The following is a 19,354-nucleotide window of genomic DNA, read 5'->3' on the forward strand; positions in this document are numbered from 1 at the left end:
ATTATCCAGTGGTAGATCCTAATGAAGGGGACTGTTCTTTAAGTAACTGTCAGACCTTATTGCTGAGAATATTTCAGTAAATTAGAAATTGGCAACCCAAGTATCATTGCAAAGCTTTTGCTTTTACAGCGTGAGCAGATTTGCATCATGTCCTTTCCCCTTTTTCACTAGGTATTTGAGAGCCACGCTTGTTCTAGGCAAGTGGGCATTAAAAAGGGAGATTATAATGGACATGAGCATCAGGCAGGGTGCCCAAAGGAAAGTCAATTTGCAGCTGCAAAGAGGGAGCTTGTTTCCTCTCTGCAAAGAGCTTCTTGTCTCCAAGTGGCTCAGACACTGATTTGATTCCTTCTGCTACACAGTTAAACTTCTGACCAAAGATGTGTCCCCCCCACTCCGGGTGCTTGAAAGTTGAACTAAACCCACTGAATTAGACCCATGTTTAGGCCCCTAAATAAATGGTTTGCAGAGCTGCTGAGCACCTGTCAGTAGGAGACATAGGAGCTTAGGGCATGTGAAAATCAAGCAGCATGTGTCGGGGCTGAAATATGGATTCAGGTGTCTAATTTTAGGCACCGAGGTGTAAAAGTGCCTGTGTCTGTTTTTCCATTATACCAGTCTGCAAGCAGATGGGAAGGGCATGTGACTTGGGTTAAAATTCCCACTGTGCTACTGTGATTTCAAGACATGTTTTCTGGACTGTTATTGAGTGGCTCCATGGAGCTTGGCACCTAGCTTTACCATCTGTAAGACATGCCGCATGGGCATGGCAACCTACAGAAGGCTCAGCTCCTCAGAGCTATTTAGATGCTTAACTCCTATCCATTTCAATGAAAGTTAAGCACGGTATCTCTCTGAGGATCTGAGCAGTGGTGTTTTGTCCTGAACTGCTCTCTGGGGATGTGTGTGTGTGTATAATATTTTTGCATGTCCAAGGTAGGTGTAAAAGTTCAATACTTGTTTAGTGTTGTGTTATGTGTTAATCACATGTAAATAGTTCTATAGTAAACCACTGTTTTTTGTGGAGCTAATGTGGAGTCTGTGAACTCTGACCCCTGGGCTCCATTTTGTCATCTTGCCTGTAAACAACCAGGGCCCTGGGTCTGCACTAGGTCCAGCTGGCTGGAACTGGTTTTTCCCGCCAAAGCTAGCACCCAACATTCCATCACCTCAGAATGTTTCCCGCCAAAGCCATTATAGAAGGCAGCTGAGCGCCTGCGTGCTGCTGTCCATCTGACAGACGGTGAAGGATACCAGCATTCCTGAGACAAGGCTGAGGAAGGGAGAAGCCAGCATAGAACACCTATAAAAACTTCCTACAGAGAATACAACCTACCTGTAGAGAATCCTGTAGCCGAGCGACCATCTTCCTCGATGGCTTCTCCGCTGGCGAAGATGACCACCATTTGCTGGACTCCCCAGAGTTTCCTCCTCAAAGGCTTCAAATTAGCCAGAGAGTTACAGGTCCTGGCCCTTGTTGCTGCATTCTCATCAGCACCTGCATTTTAGGTAGGGACTACATTTCTGTTTTGGAGTATTGGTTATTTTATGGAGCCATGGGAAGGTTTTATAAGCTTCATGCTTTGGGGCAGCAATCACTGTTCGCGATAGTGTTTGTGTTTATCTGACTTCACCAGGCTCAAGCAAAGTAACCCAGGTCTTGCTTTGCCTCTTGTTCAAGTAGCTTCTTTTGCTGCTGAAGACGCAGGCTGCTCCCCAGTCAAATGGAGAATGAGCGCCATCTTGTGGAAAGCACAAGGAGTTTCTCTCCAGTTAGAGATTTGTGCTGGTTCCTTCCTGGGCCCTGATTCTCCACTCCCTTGCTGCTTGGGAAGTCATTTACAACTGTGTAAAGCATTGCGGGGCAATGGAGGATCAGGCTGAGAAGGTGTTTGTTCTGTGATGAAGGAAAAATGGGGTCAAATGAAATCTCTAGCTTTCTTGCTGGATCAATAAATGCCTTGTTAGTGGATCACAGGGATGCAGTGGCTACTTGTCCTGCCAAACTCCAAAGGGTTTCAAAAGTAGTTAGACTGGAACTGGAGACAGGAAAATCAGGGAAACAAGTGCAGAAAAGGAAAGTACCCTGCATTATGTGCCATTCCCACGTACTTCATTCAGTGAATACTGCAGGTAAATGTCAAGAGAGGAGATTTACTCCACAGAAAGAGTGAAACTGGACTAGGGAAAGGTGGCTTCATTAGGTCACTTCTGACGGCATCCCCAGCTCAGAGTGAAAGCCAGTGCAAGCCTGCTACTGAAAGTCAAATCCATGGCTCAGCATCTGAATAGATCACAGGTACTGAATCATTCCCTATTATCATTCCCATACTATTTGATCTGAGGAAGTGGGTCTGGCCCATGAAAGCTCATCATCTAATAAACCATCTTGTTAGTCTTTAAAGTGCTACATTGTCCTGCATTTTGAATCATTCCCTGGCAGCTAAGTAACAGACACCCTCTGGGTGCTTTAAACAGTGTTTCCTCTGCATTTTCTTTCAAACCCCAGCAATAATTTATCAACGCTGTCTGCAGCAGAGCCCTCTTGATGTCTGTTTCCAGTTTCTGGCATAGGCTATAAAATAAAACTGCAGGAGACTGAACAGATGTGGAATAGTGCCCTCATGTGGTCATCTGTGGCTCCTTCCAGGGGCTGATCTACAGTTTTCCTTGTTAGTGATTTGGTAGTTGAGTCTCCTCCATGTGTGAGTCAGTTTTAGAATGGTCCCTTCTTTCTGTTTTATTTTAAAACTCTATTGACTCTCTTTGCACTGCATGCTCCAGCCAAGCAATTGGAATTATAGGGACTAACTACACAGGTTTCTGAAAGGTCCTGTGAAAATTATTCTTGCATTAAACATACCATCCTAGTACTCACAAAATTGCTATCAAAACCAACAGAAGATCTACTTTCAAATACAGAGCAGTTATTTAGTTACTGATGATATATACCAAAAAGTTACACGATGTCATAAAAATCTACTCCCATACCACTGTAAAAACCCTGCCAGTCCAGTTTAAACAATTCACTCTACAGGATGAATTCCCTTGAAGGACAGTGATTTCCTGTAAAAGCCTTTTTCCCACTCCGTAGGGCAGGTGGAATGCTAATGTTCAGGCCCTCTGCCTGGAACAGAGCTACCTTTCATCCATTGCTGGCTTTTCCCAGACCACTTTAGCTCCTTGGGTGAAGAGGCAGGAGAAGAGGGGACAGTTTACACCTTCCTTCTCTATATGCTTTTGACCGTGTGCACAATGGGATGACTAAGTCAACGAGCTCTCCTTCATATCTTGTGTTCTTAAAGAATACAGGCCAAACAGGTACAGAACTGGCCATAATCTACAGGTAGGTCAAGACAAATGGCAGTCCAAAGGGCCACTGCTGAGGTAGAGCACAGGACTTGATGTTCTTGTAATGCACTGGAGTCTTCTTTTAAAAGAAAGGTGTTCTCTTTCTCTTCTCTTTCTTGGTTTGGTCCTATTATATGACTGAATATACTGAGAAGTTCAAAGGGACGATGAGTAAAGCAAGCAGAGTTTGGTCTTCAGTTTGTACTAATGCCAGGGTTCTCAGGCTTTTCAAAATATCAGAGCTATTGTTATCCATATGCAGAAGACACAGTTGCATAGGGCATTTGAAAATTTGGAGCACCGCTGGGTCTTAGTGTCCACATACTTACCTCTTACTATCCTTGTTCTGTGGCTCTTTTTCCTCCAAGAGGATATAGTGAACTTAAAAGTAAAAACACCTGCTAGACCTATTAGCAGAATGCTGAACCTGTGAAAGAGCCATTCAAATGGTAATGAAGCCATTGAATAGGCATTTGTCAACCTCAGGTATATACTGTCAGTTTCTGAACTTACTGTCTCAGAGGTGTAGCCATGTTAGTCTGTATCTACAAAAACAACTTTCACATATATATATATACCCTTGCCTCCGTAATTTCCACTCTAATGTAATGATGAAGTAGATTTACCCACAAAAGCTTATGTCCTAATAAATCTGTTAGTCTCTAAGGCTGTGTCTAGACTACATGGCTCCATCGACGGAGCAATGTAGGTTAGGGTTGTAGGCAAAGGGAAATGAAGCGGCGATTTAAATAATCGCCGCTTCATTTAAATTTACATGGCTGCCGTGCTGAGCCGACAAACAGATGATCAGCTGTTTGTCGGCTCAGCATGCTAGTCTGGACGCTCCCCTGCCGACATCAAAGCCCTTTGTCGGCAGCCCCGTTATTCCTCGTGGGATGAGATTTACCGGGGCTGCCGACAAAGGGCTTTGATGTTGGCAGGGGAGCGTCCAGACTAGCGTGCTGAGCCGACAAACAGCTGATGAGCTGTTTGTCGGCACAGCGTGGCAGCCATGTAAATTTAAATGAAGCGGCGATTATTTAAATCGCCGCTTCATTTCCCTTTGCCTACAACCCTAATCTACATGGCTCCGTCGATGGAGCCATGTAGTCTAGACACAGCCTTAGAGACTAACAGATTTATTAGGACATAAGCTTTTGTGGGTAAATCTACTTCATCATTACATTAGAGTGGAAAAATATTTCATTACTGTATTGGTGAAGATTATAAAATCACATCTTTAAAAAATTGCCCTCCCTCGGATGCTATCAGGGCACCAGTTTAATAGCATTGTGTACAGCCGCATAAATCCCAAGGACATCTCTGCAAAATATGTTGCCTGCACCTCTATTAAGAGATGATCTTGTGGACCTCTTTGCCCCCACCCTTTTCCCCAACAAGCTGCCTCCTCCTATTTACATTGGACAATAAAGTAATAATTGTCCAATAGGAGAAGTTTATTAATCAGCTCATTAGTTAGAAATGTATGTGTGCATATATAAGCTTCTGTCTCTGGACAGAGGGACCATTTCCTAAGAGAGGTAAGAAGTTATTAAAATGGATTAATGTCCCATCCTCTCCTACTTCTGAAAATGGCTGGGGAAGGTCTTGGGGACAAAGATTGCTGATGATGACTTCATGCTTAATTGTCCTAAACACCCCTTGTCCTGTTCTCTCTGTGGGCCTCTCACTTGCACCAGGTTCACAGGGATGTAAATTCATTGGTATTAGGGACGCAACTTTTGATTTACATCAGTATAGCTGAGAAGACAATCAAGTCCTTTGTATAAGACCTCTGCTCTGCTACTGTTTTGGACTAATACATGGGCATGAACCATTTACTTCTGGTGGTGAAGAGTATTTGAATTTCCCGGGCTTCATTTGCATAAGCGGGGAGCCGCCATTTTTAAAACCCCGCTGGTTCGAACCCCGTGCAGCACGGCTACACGGGGCACGAACTAGGTAGTTCGGACTAGGTAGTTCGGACTAGGACTATTCCACTAGGTGTACCGGTAGTTCGGAATAGGAATCCTAGTCCGAACTACCTAGTTCGAGCCCCGTGTAGCCGCGCTGCACGGGGTTCGAACCAGCGGGGTTTTAAAAATGTCGGCTCCCCGCTTATGCAAATGAAGCCCGGAAATTCAAATCCCGGGCTTCATTTGCAAGTGCGGTATGCCTACATTACCCCGCTAGTTCGAACTAGCGGGGTAGTGTAGACATATCCATAAAGACTATATCTATACTACATGTTTTTGTGGCAGAAAATATGCTAATGAGAGACTCATTAGCATAAATCACAACATCATTAGCATATTTTCTGCCATTTCTTTTTGCGCAAGAGGTTTTTTTGCACAAAAAGAAACAGTGTGGATGGGTTTTTTGGTGCAAAACCCCTGTTTTGCACAAGATCCTTATGCCTCCCTGGGCATCTGACCTCCATGAATCTATCTAGCTCTTTTTTGAACCCCATTAAAGTTCTAGCCTTCACCGCATCCTCTGACAAGGAGTTCTACAGGTTCACTGTGCACTGAGTGAAAAAAAACTTCCTTTTGTTTGTTTTAAACCTGTCTATTAATTTCATTTGGTGACCCCTAGTTCTTATATTGTGAGAATAAGTAAATAACTTTTCCTTATTCACTTTTTCCACACCAGTCATGATTGTATAGAACTCTATCATATCCCCCCTTAGTCTCCTCTTTTCTAAGCTGAAAAGTCCAAGTCTTTTTAATCTCTCTTCATATGGGACCTGTTTCAAACCCCTAATAATTTTTGTTGCCCTTTTCTGAACCTTTTCCAGTGCGAATACAGGCAGTCCCCGACTTACGCGGATCCGACTTACGTTGGATCCGCACTTACGAACGGGGCTTTCTCGCCCCGGAGGTCGGGGCGAGAAAGCCCCATTCGTAAGCTGCTCCGGTGCCCCTGGTCTGCTGGAGACCGTCTCCAGCAGACCAGGGGCACCGGGCGGGTTCCCGCGCTTCTGAGGCTTTGCCAGAGCAAAGCCTCAGAAGCACGGGGAACCACCGCTGCTGCCGCTTCAGTCTGGGTGCCTGTGGTCTGCTGGGGACCGTCCCCAGCAGACCACAGGCACCCAGACTGAAGCGGCAGCAGTGGCGGTTCCCCGCGCCTCTGAGGCTTTGCTCTGGCGAATACAGTGCGAATACAGGCAGTCCCCGACTTACGCGGATCCGACTTATGTCGGATCCGCATTTATGAACGGGGCTTTCTCACCCCGGAGGTCGGGGTGAGAAAGCCCCGTTCGTAAGCTGCTCCGGTGCCCCTGGTCTGCTGGAGACCGTCTCCAGCAGACCAGGGGCACCGGGCGGGTTCCCGCGCTTCTGAAGCTTTGCCAGAGCAAAGCCTCAGAAGCGCGGGGAACCGCCGCTGCTGCCGCTTCAGTCTGGGTGCCTGTGGTCTGCTGGGGACGGTCCCCAGCAGACCACAGGCACCCGGACTGAAGCCGCAGCCGCGGGGGGGTCCCGCGCCTCTGAGGCTTTGCCAGAGCAAAGCCTCAGAGGCGCGGCACCCCGCTGCGGCTCTGCTCCCCGTGTCCCTGGTCTGCTGGGGGGGGGGCGCAGCTAGTGTGCTCCCCCTCCCCCAGCAGACCAGGCTTTTGTTTTGGACTCTGGGGCAGAGCAGCTGGGGTGCTGCCGATTGGTCCTGCAGCGCCGCTCTGGGCACTATTGGACCAACCCGGCAGCACCCCAGCTGCTCTGCCCCAGGTATTGATTCAGCCGCTGCTGGGTCCCATACCCTAGGAGAGACCTTTAGGGGACCACACTAGTTACCCCTCTCCACTCTGAAAACTTCGCATTTATTCCTACCCTTTGTTTTCTGTCTTTTAACCAATTATCAGTGCACGAAAGGACCTTCCCTCTTATCCCATGATGACTTACTTTACTTAAGAGCCTTTCATGAGGAACCTTGACAAAGGCTTTCTGGAAATCTAAGTATACTACATCCAATGCATCCCCCTTGTCCACATATTTGTTGACCCTCTCAAAGAACTCTAGCAGATTAGAAAGGCATGATTTCCCTTTACAGAAACCATGTTGACCTTCCTCCAACAAATTATATTCATCCATGTATCTGATAACTTTATTCTTTACTGTAGTTTCAACTAATTTGCCCGGTACTGACGTTAGACTTACCGGTCTGTAATTGCCAGGATCACCTCTTTTTAAATATTGGTGTCATGTTAGCTATCTTCCAGTAATTAGGAACAGAAGCTGATTTAAAGGATAGGTTACAAACCACAGTTAATTGTTCTGCAATTTCCCATTTGAGTTCTTTCAGAACTCTTTGGTGAATGCCATCTGATCCCGGTGACTTGTTACTGTTAAATTTATCAATGTGTTCCAAAACCTCTTCTAATGATACCTCAATCTGGGACAATTCCTCAGATTTGTCACCTAAAAAGAATGGCTCAGGTTTGGGAATCTCCCCAATATCATCAGCCCTGAAGACTGAAGCAAAGAATTCATTTAGCTTCTTCGCTATGACTTTATCATCTTTGCGTGTTCCTTTATCATCTCAATTGTCCAAGGGCCCCACTGGTTGTTTAGCCAGGTTCTTGCTTTTGATGTTCTTTAAAAACATTTTACTATTACTTTTTGAGTTTTTGGCTAGCTGTTCTTCAAACTCCTTTTAGGCGTTTCTTATATTTTTACATTTAATTTGACAAAGTTTATGGTCCTTTCTATTTTCCTCAGTAGGATTTGACTTCCACTTTTAAAAAGATATCTTTTTATTTTCTTCCACAATTTGATCTGAGAAAGTGGGTCTGGCCCATGAAAGCTCATCACCTAATAAACCATATTGTTAGTCTTTAAAGTGCTGCATAGTCTTGTCTTTTATTTCAGCAAGACCAGACTAACATGGCTACATCTCTATTACTATCTTTTTATCTGTCACTGCTTCTTTTACCTGGTTGTTAAGCCACAGCGGCACTTTTTTGGTTCTCTTATTTTGTTTTTTAATTTGGGGTATACAGTTAGGCCTTTATTATGGTATCTTTCAAAAGTTTCCATGCATCTTGCTGAGATTTTACTTTTGTCACTGTACCGTTTAATTTCTGTTTAAATAACTTCCTCATTTTTGTGTAGTTCCCCTTTCTGAAATTAAATACCACAGTGTTGGGCTGTTGAGGTATTTTTCCCACCACAGAGATGTTACATTTTATTACATTATGGTCACTATTTCAAATGTTCCAGTTATATTTACCTCTTGAACTATATGTCCTATGCTCCACTTGGGACTAAATCAAGAATAGCCTCTGCCCTTGTGTACCTGAACCAGCTGCTCCAGGAAGCAGTCATTTAACGTATTAAGAAATTTTATCTCTGCATCCTGTCCTGAGGTGATGTGTACCCAGTCAATATGGAGATAGTTGAAATCCCCCACTATTATTGAGTTTTTTAATTTGATAGTCTCTCTAATCTCCCTTAGCATTTCATAGTCACTATCACTGTCCTGATCAGGTGGTCGATAATATATCCCTACAGCTATATTCTTATTATTGGAGTACGCAATTACTATCCATAGAGATTCTATGGAACATTTTGGCTCATTTAAGATTTTTACTTCATTTGATTCTACATTTTCTTTCATGTATAGTGCCATTCCCCCACCAGAATGACCTGCTCTGTCCTTCCGATATATTTTGTACCCAGGTATAACTGCATCCCATTGATTATCCTCATTCCACCAAGTTTCCATGATGTCTATTGTATCAATATCCTCCTTTAAAATTAGGCACTCCAGTTCATCCATTTTACTATTTAGATTTCTAGCATTTGCGTATAAACACTTTAAGAATTTGTCCTGCTCAATTTCCTGTGAGATTTTAAGTGAGGCCTTAGCCTCACCATTCTCCAGTTCCCCATCTGATCACCAGGAGTAGCAGCACTTTGCTATTTCACAAGGGATACGGTGTGTAAATATATTGAAGATTAAGCAGTGCTCAGATCCTGTGGTAATGGGGGCCAAATATGTACCTTGGATAACTAAGGATCTTACTATCTTCTAGGCACTAAGTCCAATAGTTTGCTTGGTCTCTGCAAGGCTCAGATGTGGTTTATTTATTGCAAACACATTAGGATATCTCTTTATCTACCAATCAGAAAGCAGGACTCATGGGCCATATGGGGAACAATTGATAAATGAACTGCAAAGTCAGCTCATGTTCCAGCTAGGGCAGTGGTCTCCAACCTTTTTACACCCAAGATCACTTTTTAAGTCTCAGAACAGGCAAAGATCTACTGCCCTGCCCCTTCCTTGAAGCCCCGCCTACATTACATGAGGAAATCTAATGTAAATGTACTGCGCAGGTGCGCAGTTCAGAGAGGGCTCAAGAGCTACTCTTAGAGCCCCTTAGATCTACCGGTAGATTGCGATCTACTGGTTGGTGACCACGGAGCTAGGGTAATGTCTGTGTTTATTTCTGCCCCCTGCCCAGCCCCCCACTGTCCTCTGTTGTTATCCTACCTGAAATTTCCCTGGCCCCCTGAGGAGTTACCTGCTTCTCCGGAGAGGGCCATCCCGGGCATTCAACCACAACACAATGCAGTAGTTTGTGAAGAGGACATCTCCATGAATATTGCTTTGACACTTCTCTCCTCAGTTGGGTTAGTCAGGGAGGTCTTTTCCTTCCCTCATTACAATCTGATTCAAGGAATTATTCCCACTGGTGAAAAGGCTTGACACATACTAGGGGTGGAAAACCTACAGCCTGGGAGCTGGATCTGGCACCCGGCTTGCCTGGATCTGGCCCCCATGACTCAGGGCTTCCCTCCCAGTATCGGGGAGCCAGCACACCCCTAGCCACAGCCCATTGATGCACCCCCACTCTGCTCCTGAAACCTCCCCCACTCCCACCTCCAGCCCACTCCTGCACCCTACCAACCTCCAAGATCCACCAACCTCCCACACTCCAAATCCACTTCCTGACAGCCCCCACCTACACACTGAACCCCTTTTTGCCCCACCCCAGAGCTTGGGGGGGGCAAAAAATCTAGTAGACCACGCCCCACAGAATATGGGAAGTCTTTTTCTGCTTCTTATTTGGGGGCCATGTCAGTGAGGTGTTTTTGTTTTGGGAGCAGTTTTTTGCTTCTTACTTTTGTACAGCCCCCAACTGGTTTTTCTGGGGGTCAACAGCTCCCTACCCAAAAAATGTTCCCCACCCCTAGATTTAGGCAGTGGAATCAGATATGGGTTCAATTCCCCAGTTTGCTAAACAGCCTTAACTTTTCCCATCTTTAAAAATGGTACTTCCTTTGTCTTTGCAGAGTGTGAAGTGCTTTGTTTGGATATGTTTACACTACAGTGTTATTTCAAAATACCTTATTTTGAAATAGCTTATTTTGAAATAATGTGTCTACACACAAAATGCATTTTGAAATCACATTTTGTTATTTCGAAATGGCGCATCCACACTGAGTGGACTCTGAATCGCATTTAAGGCTGCGTAACTGGTAACTGCGTAACCAGTAAACGGGTCAGGACTTACTGTGTTGCTGCTGCCTGAGGCTATCTGAGGTCTGTGATTAAAGGGACCCCCCTGGACAGCCAGTTCTCAGGTTTCCCTGCTTGCTTGTCTACCTCAATGAGGGATAGCAAAGCATTTTGTCTCTGCATGTTCTGGTTGCCCTCACTCGGGACAAGACAGCACTCTGCATCATGGAGCTAGAGCTGCCCCTGGGCACTCTGGTGCTTCTCTTGGATGTGTTGCTGCGAACCTGGCTGCACTTTCTGCAGGCTGCCATCTGGGTGGTGCATCGGGGGGCTGTCAGTATCCAGGAGGCCCTGAGGGACAGCTTCCACCCTGAAGAGCACTAAGAGCCTCCCTGGTATGCCCCACTGGGGGCTTGCGCCTCATTCCTCCCTCACATCCTTCCACTTACACCTCCCTAACCCCCATTCCTGATGTCAAATAAAATACACATATTTTCGTGAACAAAAAACTCTCTTTATTTAACAAAACTGGGGTGGGGGGGAGAGAATGAAACTGGTGAGACTGAGAAAAGGAGGTGGGAGAGGGGAGCTGGAAGGGGGAAACAGGGGGAAGAAGGAGGAGGGGAAGCTCAGGGCTCAGGGTTGGGGGTCTCGCCGGACCAGCTTAATTTTTATGCGAACTTACTCCTGGGTTCGCATGTGGCCTTTGGTGGCCAGGCTGACAGCTATCCTGCCATAGACAGCTGCGTTCCTCTGTCTAGTGTGGAGATCATGGATGTTGGGGGCATTCCCCCCAAACCTGAATAAGGTCCATGATCTCCATCCTGGATCAGGAAGGTGCCCACCTTCACCAGGCCCTGGCAGGCTCCTGGGAGCTGGCAGACTGCTCCTGGGGAGCAGTGGAGGGCTAGCTGCCAGTGACTTGCTGGCTCATGTTTTGGGTCCACTGGGTCAGGGGCAGTGACTGCTGGCTCTGGGCTGGCAGGCTTGGAGCTGGCACAGGAACTGTGGCCAGAGTCTACCCTTTTAAGGCTCTGGGGAGGGGGGGAGGGAGTGGAGTGTTCTTGGTTGAGGCTGGAGTGGCCACCAGGGCACCCTGGGAAGGCTGGAGGCCCCCTATTTCAAAATAAGAGTCTACACAGCACTTATTTTGAAATAGCTATTTCGAATTTGGCGTTATTCCTCATGGAATGAGGTTTACCCAATTTGAAATAAGTGCTCCGCTATTTCGAATTTATTTCAAAATAGCAGTTTGGCTGTGTAGATGCTAGGAAAGTTATTTCGAAATAATGGCTGTTATTTCAAAATAACTTTGCTGTGTAGACATACTCTTTCTTAATATGCATATGTGCGGCAAGGTCCTGATTTCAGTTGGCATCTCTAGGTACTAGTTGGACAACACATTAACAACTACAACAATAATAACAATAATGAATAATACTACTAATAAATAATACAGTAGCAGTTGATTGGGACTCCTTCTCTCAAAATATGACTTCCTGGAGAAATAAAGCAAGGTTGGAAATGTTGGGGGAAAGGATTCTCTGTCATAAATTCCCGTCTTTTTACATGTCATCTGCATTATCACCAGCATATTCAGGCAGTGCTGAGGTGTGTATATTCTGTATGTAGCATGAGACCAGCTAAAAGTAAATGTAATTTGCAAGGTTCTCATTCTCATTAAGGTTCCCCTAATTTGCAAGGTTCTCATTGGAAGCATCAATTGTGAGTGTATAGCTATAAATCTAGAAGTGCAATAGTAAAATGTTAGCACTCTAACAACTTCCATGTGACCTGAATATACACCCGTTGCAAAAGGGAATTCCTTAAGCTTGCTTTAGTGCCCTTCTCATTTTCATTTACATCACCATCGGAGATGCATTAGAAGCTTCCAAGCCTCTTTTCCATTTCCCATCAGTATGAATCAGAACCCTTGAAGCTATGGCTTCTGCTTTTATCAGCATAGCCATTTTTTTGGTCCGCTGCTGTAGTTTTTAACCCAGGGCCACAGTCTCTGTTCCGAGTTGGACACAAGAGGGATATATAGAGCTAGTGCAGGAGCAGGGCAGCATATGGAAAAGAAAGGGCAGCTGAGACAAAGTTCTTTAGCTGCGGCAAAAGGAGGGGAAAAGACAGTGGGAAGCTGTGGTGGGAACAATCAGGTACAAAACACTGAACCAATGCGTCTCCTTTCTATTTACAGAAGGGCTTTGGGTAAAGCAGAGCCACACAGGGGAGAAGGAATTGTATGGCTTCCTGTGTCCACTTTCCTCTGAGCATTTTACTGTAAAGATTTTTAACCTCTTTTTGTCAATCCCAAGGATTTGCAAAGAGGCTAATGATTGTTTGGAGTGAAGAGGTACACCAGAGAGGGTGAATTCTTTTTGTAGTAGTTCTGGGTCCCTGGGCATAAAGAACTTGCTGTGGTGCCCAATGGAAATGCGCCTCTGGCTGTGCATGACTGGGACAAACTTTGGGAGGGGAAAACCAAAAGGTATTTTATGTGGAGATTACAACATGCAGAATCCAATCCCCTGCTATTGAATGAAGTACCAGGTTTGCCACTAGATTCAATCCAATCAAGTCCAAGCAGCAGGGAGCTGTGTGTTTAGCTAGGGGCTAGAACTCTAGAACTTCTCTCTTTTCTGGCACTGACTTGCCTAGTGATCTTCGGTGAATCCTTTGACCAAAATCCTCAAAAGTGTCCAGGCACCTAAATACATGTGCAGAGAAGGGCCTTTTTCTCCTTCTGTATGTACCCCTCTGTAAAATGGAACTAAGGCTCCTGGGCTAGGAATAAATCAGGGTCCCTAAGCTAACTCTTCATGAATAATATCTGCTTGGAGGACTGTTTTAATAGCCCTGCAGCATCTACCCAGATGGGGCAACTGACTCCTAGCCCTTGGGACCTGACAAGCAAGGACCCAGCTTAGGAGCAGTAGCATTAAGGCTGGGCAGCAGCAGCTAGAGCACTGGGGAAAATTTGTGTTCACATCGACATCAGTATCCGTGAAAATGAGCCACAGATATCCACATTCACACCAGCAGAGGATATAAAGTGGATATCCTCAGATTTTCAGGGCTCTAGATACAAAATGTATATCTGCATCTGTATTCACAGAAATGAACTGTGGATAGCCACATCCACAGCCACAGATGTGAATACCTGCGGATATAAAGCAGATATAAAACATATCTGTGGATTTGCAGGGCTCTACTCCCAAGACAAAATATGACCTCTGCAGTCTGCAGCAGTGACACTGGGGGTAAAGGGAACCCATGTCAGAGGCCCACAGGCATTGGGGAGTTCTGAAGTCCAATTTTCCTCACCATGTGGTAGGGGCACATCAAGGGAACGCACCTGGCATAGACGAGTGGCACATCTCTGAACCAAGTAGGGGCCCTTGTATGGTATCTGAGTATGGGAAAGATGCATCTTCTCCTCCCTTATCTGGTGGCCCCTATCTGACATAATCACTCTTCCAGGGTGTGGGACAATGTCCCTGTCAGGGGAACAAATGGAGCACCCCAGCAGGACCTATTGGGGAGTTGGTCCAGGCATCAGAGAGGTTCTGTGCTGGAATGGGGAGGTCCAGCTGATTTGGATCCTTTTCTATTTGGGTGGCTGTGGATTAGGTGTTTTGTGAGCAGGAGGAATGGAAGAGTGTGTGGTGCAGGTCTGAACATAGTTTCTGTTTGCTGGATCTCTAGGGACTGCCTGATTTTCCATGCCCCTGTTCAGTGCAACAGGCACTCTGACACCTAGATCCTCCACAGTCCTTTTCAGCAAGTGTTGCAGGCCAGGAAAGAATGGGATGTTCTGATTCTCCACTGTCCGCTGAAATGTCTTCCCATCTGGTTTTGAATTGTGGTCACCGGCTAATGGAGAAGCCCTGGGAAACTTTCGAACATACGGCCCAGAGCCTGTGGTATCACACTAGATGACATGCTCAGGGCCCTTGGAGTGCTTGGGGGTGCTATAGCTATGATATGAATGTGTTACCCTGAGACTGTGTATGTGTGTATACAACACACCTGGCCTTTGCTTAGCTGCAATAAAGATGTTAGAGCTGTGTTGGTGGTTGTTTCAGACCTGACCTGCCTCTGGAGGTGGTGGTGATGCCTTGCATTTCTGGGCAGCTAGAGGAATTAGGAAGGGACAGCACTTGGGAATTCCACCCTCCCTTAACCTCTGAACACAGAGGGCATCTCTGCACCCTCTTTACTCAGCTCGGTGGGTGGAGGAATGAGAGCACGCTGGTGTAGCATCTACACTGAGCGCCCCCTGTGCTCTTCAGATCAGGCCAAGACAAGTAACTCACTCATCACACCCCATCACTCTGACCTTCCATCCAGCTGCCCAGGGAAGCAGGGTGGACTGAGATCTGGTCCTCCTATGATCACGCTTTGCCCTCAAACCCCAGCAAAAACTGCCCTGTGTATGAACCTGCAGCTGGGGCAGCCCTGTGAGTCTGGCCAGACTAGAGTGCTGGCTGTCCAAGCTTGTCTATAGATTGGCAAACCCACCTTCCCTGGCAGGCCTGTTCTAAGCTGGCACACATGGGCCTTGTCCTGGGGTAACTCCATAGACGTGGGGAGGAAGGAGCTGCTCAATGCCACAACAGAGAGAGAGAAAAATCCCCTGCCCCCACCCCGTTTTTCAGTGTGTGAAAGGGATCAGCACCTCTTTCCATGCCATCTGTACTAGATCTGCTGGGGGTGGGGAAATAATCCACAGGGCTTGGTTTATAGAGATGATCTCTGTCCTTTTCCCCAGACCCCTGTAGCCTGGTGCCCCTCCTTGCACACTGACTGTGCGAGCGCAGGGATATGTGTGGTAATTAACAGAGTCTGCAGGGATCCACCAAGCTCAGAATCCCAGGGGAAAGAGTGGGTGGGGTTAGATTAGGGATCCATTGGAGTGGGTCAGGGACCCATTGGAGGTGGATTAGGAATCCATTGGGATGGAGGGGGTGGGCAGGATTAAAGATCCATTGGGAAGGAAAAGATGGGGTGGGAATCCTTGGGATGGAGGTAGGACGGTTTGAGGCCAGGTTGGTCTTGGTGCTGTTGAGTGTAGAAAGGTGGGTCCTACAGGCACCTCTGCTTCCATCTTTCCCCAGCATCAGAGCATCTTGGTGCCTTTGCTGCCCAGCCCTCCTGGTGGTGAAACAGTGCAAACCACCAGGGGGACCACCGACCTTCCAAATGCCCATGGTGCAAGGAGACTCCTGCTTCTGCTCTCCCTGCCCTGCTCCCCCTGTGCGGCCAGGACACACTGGCTCTGCTGGAGGGAACACGGAATTACAATCCAATGGGACTTGGGCAGGAAGGGGGGTGGGACCTCTAACCCAGTCAAGCAGCCTCCTGCCACTCCTTTCCTGTGTTTCATCACAGAGGGCCCAGACCCGACCCTTCGTGCACTGGGTCCCAAGTGACACCTCTGTCCCTCGTGTCTTCATGTATGTGTCTCGGGCTCCATGCATATGTCTGGGGGCTAGCTGTTTGAGCAAACTCCCAAAGGTGGGGAGTTTGCCTTAGCCAGTCAGGGTTCGGCCCGATGTATCTTGATGAGCTGAGACCCTGCAGCAGAAGATTAATATTTTTAACACCGAAACAACCAACCCCTGAGGTTGCTGCGTCCAGACGGGAAGCACTGCGAATTATGTCTGTCGCCTTCTACCTGCAGCTGGTTGGATCGCGGATATGAGTTGCCCTACAGCCGAAGGAGCGACAGATGGCGCTATGCGAAGGCTCTTTTGCTGTAAACGCTGGAGAAGCAATTTTCTGCTGGGATTTTAGATCAGCAATTTAATTCATTTTAAAAAGTAAGGGGGTATTAGAAGAATCTTTGCAAATTTCATTACAGATATGGTGAAAAATAGATAAATGAGAAACTGAAAACTTCAGCTTTTTTACATTCTCACAGTCATATACATTGCATATATTCCAACACCTTTGTATGTATTATGATACATGCATACTATGTACAAACGGTAGTATAACTTGCATACACTTAGCTATAAATACAGAATTTTATATATGTGCATGAACTAGATATGGTGTATATATATAGAGAGAGAGAGCCATGCTACATTATGTAGTACCATGGCCATTCTATATTAGAGAATGTTATCTATCTACCCTAATATAGAATGACCATGGTACAGATACATAAATACCTATAAACTTTCTGTGTAACTAAACTGCATTCGTAACAATAATTCTTGGTTCTAAAAATCTAAACTCCTTAAAATAGAACCCATAATTCTCTTACAGCTATTGCGTAGTATTTTATAACTTGAAAAAAAATACACAGAAACACGGATTTTATTTTAAAAAGTAAGCATTGTGTATTTCAGTACTGCTGTGAATTAGCTATTAACGAAGCAGCTAAAATAGTGGTGGTTGTTTCAAAATATTTAAATAAACGCTGTCGCATCTTTAATTCGCAGCACTAGTCCTTTGAACCTGCTGCGTAATGATAAAGAATTGACAACAACAACAAAAAGAATCGACAACAACAACAAAAGAACAAAATTCTTGGTCTCACATCTGAAAAAAGGAGTTTATTAGGGTAATTGCAACGGTTAATCCAGGAATCATGACAGAAGCAGAACTCTTTATTCCAACACATTTTGCCATTGGTTTTAGATTTGGAACGAGGTTGAATTAACCAAAGAAAATGGAATTAAAGTGATTTGGACATACGTATTTCCCTCCCTTCCCCTTCTCGAAGTGGAGCGGGGGTGTTACATGTAGAGAACACGGGGCACGTTTTTCTGACATTAAGTCCAAGCTGAGGGCTTTGCCCTAAGACAGAGCTAAATCTTTCTCCTCCTATTAAGATCAGTCCTTGTTTGAAGTGACAGAACAGCTTCCCTGAACCTTTGCGGGGTTCTTTCTTACAGTTCCCTTTCTGTTCCCTCTCGGATATCACCATTCATCGCAAACATCTAGAGGGAAGCAAAGTTACCATGGTGGGGGTTGCAAAGATATTTACTCCCCCCCCCCAATATTAGCAACCCTACTGCATTGTCTTCCCGGTTCTCCCCTCCTTAACTCTCCCTGCATTGTCCTGCCTCTCATTCTGACCTTTCCCTTTGTGAGCCGGGAGCCCCTAAACCTCTGCATATTCAGAAGGGGCCTGCTTCTCCCCCCTGCCCCTTTGAATGTAAAGAGACAGCTGCCCTGCAAGACGTTGGAGCCATTGTTGCTCCTATTTGTCAAAAGGCCGAGGATGCTCCATAGATCGCTCCGTGGCTGCTGTTAAGTGTAATTAGAGGGTTTATGTCCCCAATTTCCATTAAAATGAAGCTGTGAGGCTCCTCTCTTGGCATTCACCGCGTGCCTTAATTGTATGGACATTAAATCAAGGTCCGCTGTGAACACGCAGAGAGGGGCTCGGCTGCAGCAGGGCAGAGAGAGAACAAGGCATCAGCGCAGTTCTCCGCGGAGCGGTGCTCTCCCCCTCTCTCTACAACATACAAACACGGCTTAGCCCGAGCGAGCCCAGGGCTCGGCTCCTCTCCGGACAGAAGGGTTCTGACACCCTCACGAAGACCCCTCCACCACCCTCCCAAATACGGTATAAAGTCCTTGTACAAAAACAAAAACCCCAGGCAAGAACCCCCATGTAATCAACCCCCGCGTCCAGCGTTATGTCTTTGCATTCTACCCGATACAATAAACCTCCGCACAATTACAAAACCCGCACAGGCATACAGTGAACTCATCTACACACCTATACAACAAACGCCTCTAATATAAACCGTCTACACAATTAAAAACCTTTATAGTAAAACCCTCTATAATATAAGCCCATGTACGATAAATACCCATAAACCACTTACGTAATACAAACCCAGTGAACAGCATAATTCAGATAACCTCCTATACGGTGTTTTAAAGGATAGATTCTTAACACATAACAATCACGCCATAAAGTATTAGCCATCTTCTACTAGTGAGATAGACTTGAATTAAGCCTAACAGATCCATGTCCAGGGAAATATCTATTTCTCTGGAGTTACAGGTCTAGTTAAAATGTTGGGCGTCTTTCTCCCTTTCTCTTATACTTCAGATTTAAAAAAATAAAATCCTCGTGTTTCTTTTAAGCTGCTCAAAATGCGAATGAACTGATTTCTCTTCTTTAGAAGGGAAACCGAAACAGATTGGCAATCTCCTAGCTCCGCAGCAATTAGGCACAATAATAGCTCCACCGTTTGGGGCTTTTTTTGTGGCGGGGAGGGAGGGGGTGGATGAAGGGAGGGGTTGGCTTTTCTTTCTTTTTCCCCCCTGAAATAAGGATCGAAAGAGACTGACAATGATTAAAGCGATTTCATTGCTGGCCATCGGAGTTAAAGGCACTTTATTAATTTAGGACGAGTACTTTCTATACATCTTGCAGCTGAATGCCTCCCTATTCCCTTCCTTGCCGTATAATAATAATAATAACCCATTAAGGGCTGCAAAAGAGGAAGGAAAAAATCTTGACGCTCTTCCAAGTTAGCAATCGAGCTGGGATGTTATCTCACCATTGTCGCCT

At 45.8% G+C, this 19,354-nt stretch overlaps 1 long non-coding RNA gene across 1 annotated transcript in view; it reads left to right on the forward strand.

The window, feature by feature from the left end:
• The first annotated feature begins 929 nt into the window (after nucleotides 1–929).
• LOC142818785 (uncharacterized) overlaps nucleotides 930–19,354 on the forward strand; it is a 398,291-nt gene continuing 379,866 nt past the window's right edge. The window contains exon 1 of the long non-coding RNA XR_016347004.1: nucleotides 930–1,509. This is a non-coding gene — a long non-coding RNA (uncharacterized LOC142818785). The remainder of the gene's footprint in view (nucleotides 1,510–19,354) is intronic.

This window comes from Pelodiscus sinensis, chromosome 17 (assembly GCF_052426305.1).
Source record: "Pelodiscus sinensis isolate ZL-2025 chromosome 17, ASM5242630v1, whole genome shotgun sequence".
In the NCBI taxonomy this organism is placed as follows: domain Eukaryota; kingdom Metazoa; phylum Chordata; order Testudines; family Trionychidae; genus Pelodiscus; species Pelodiscus sinensis.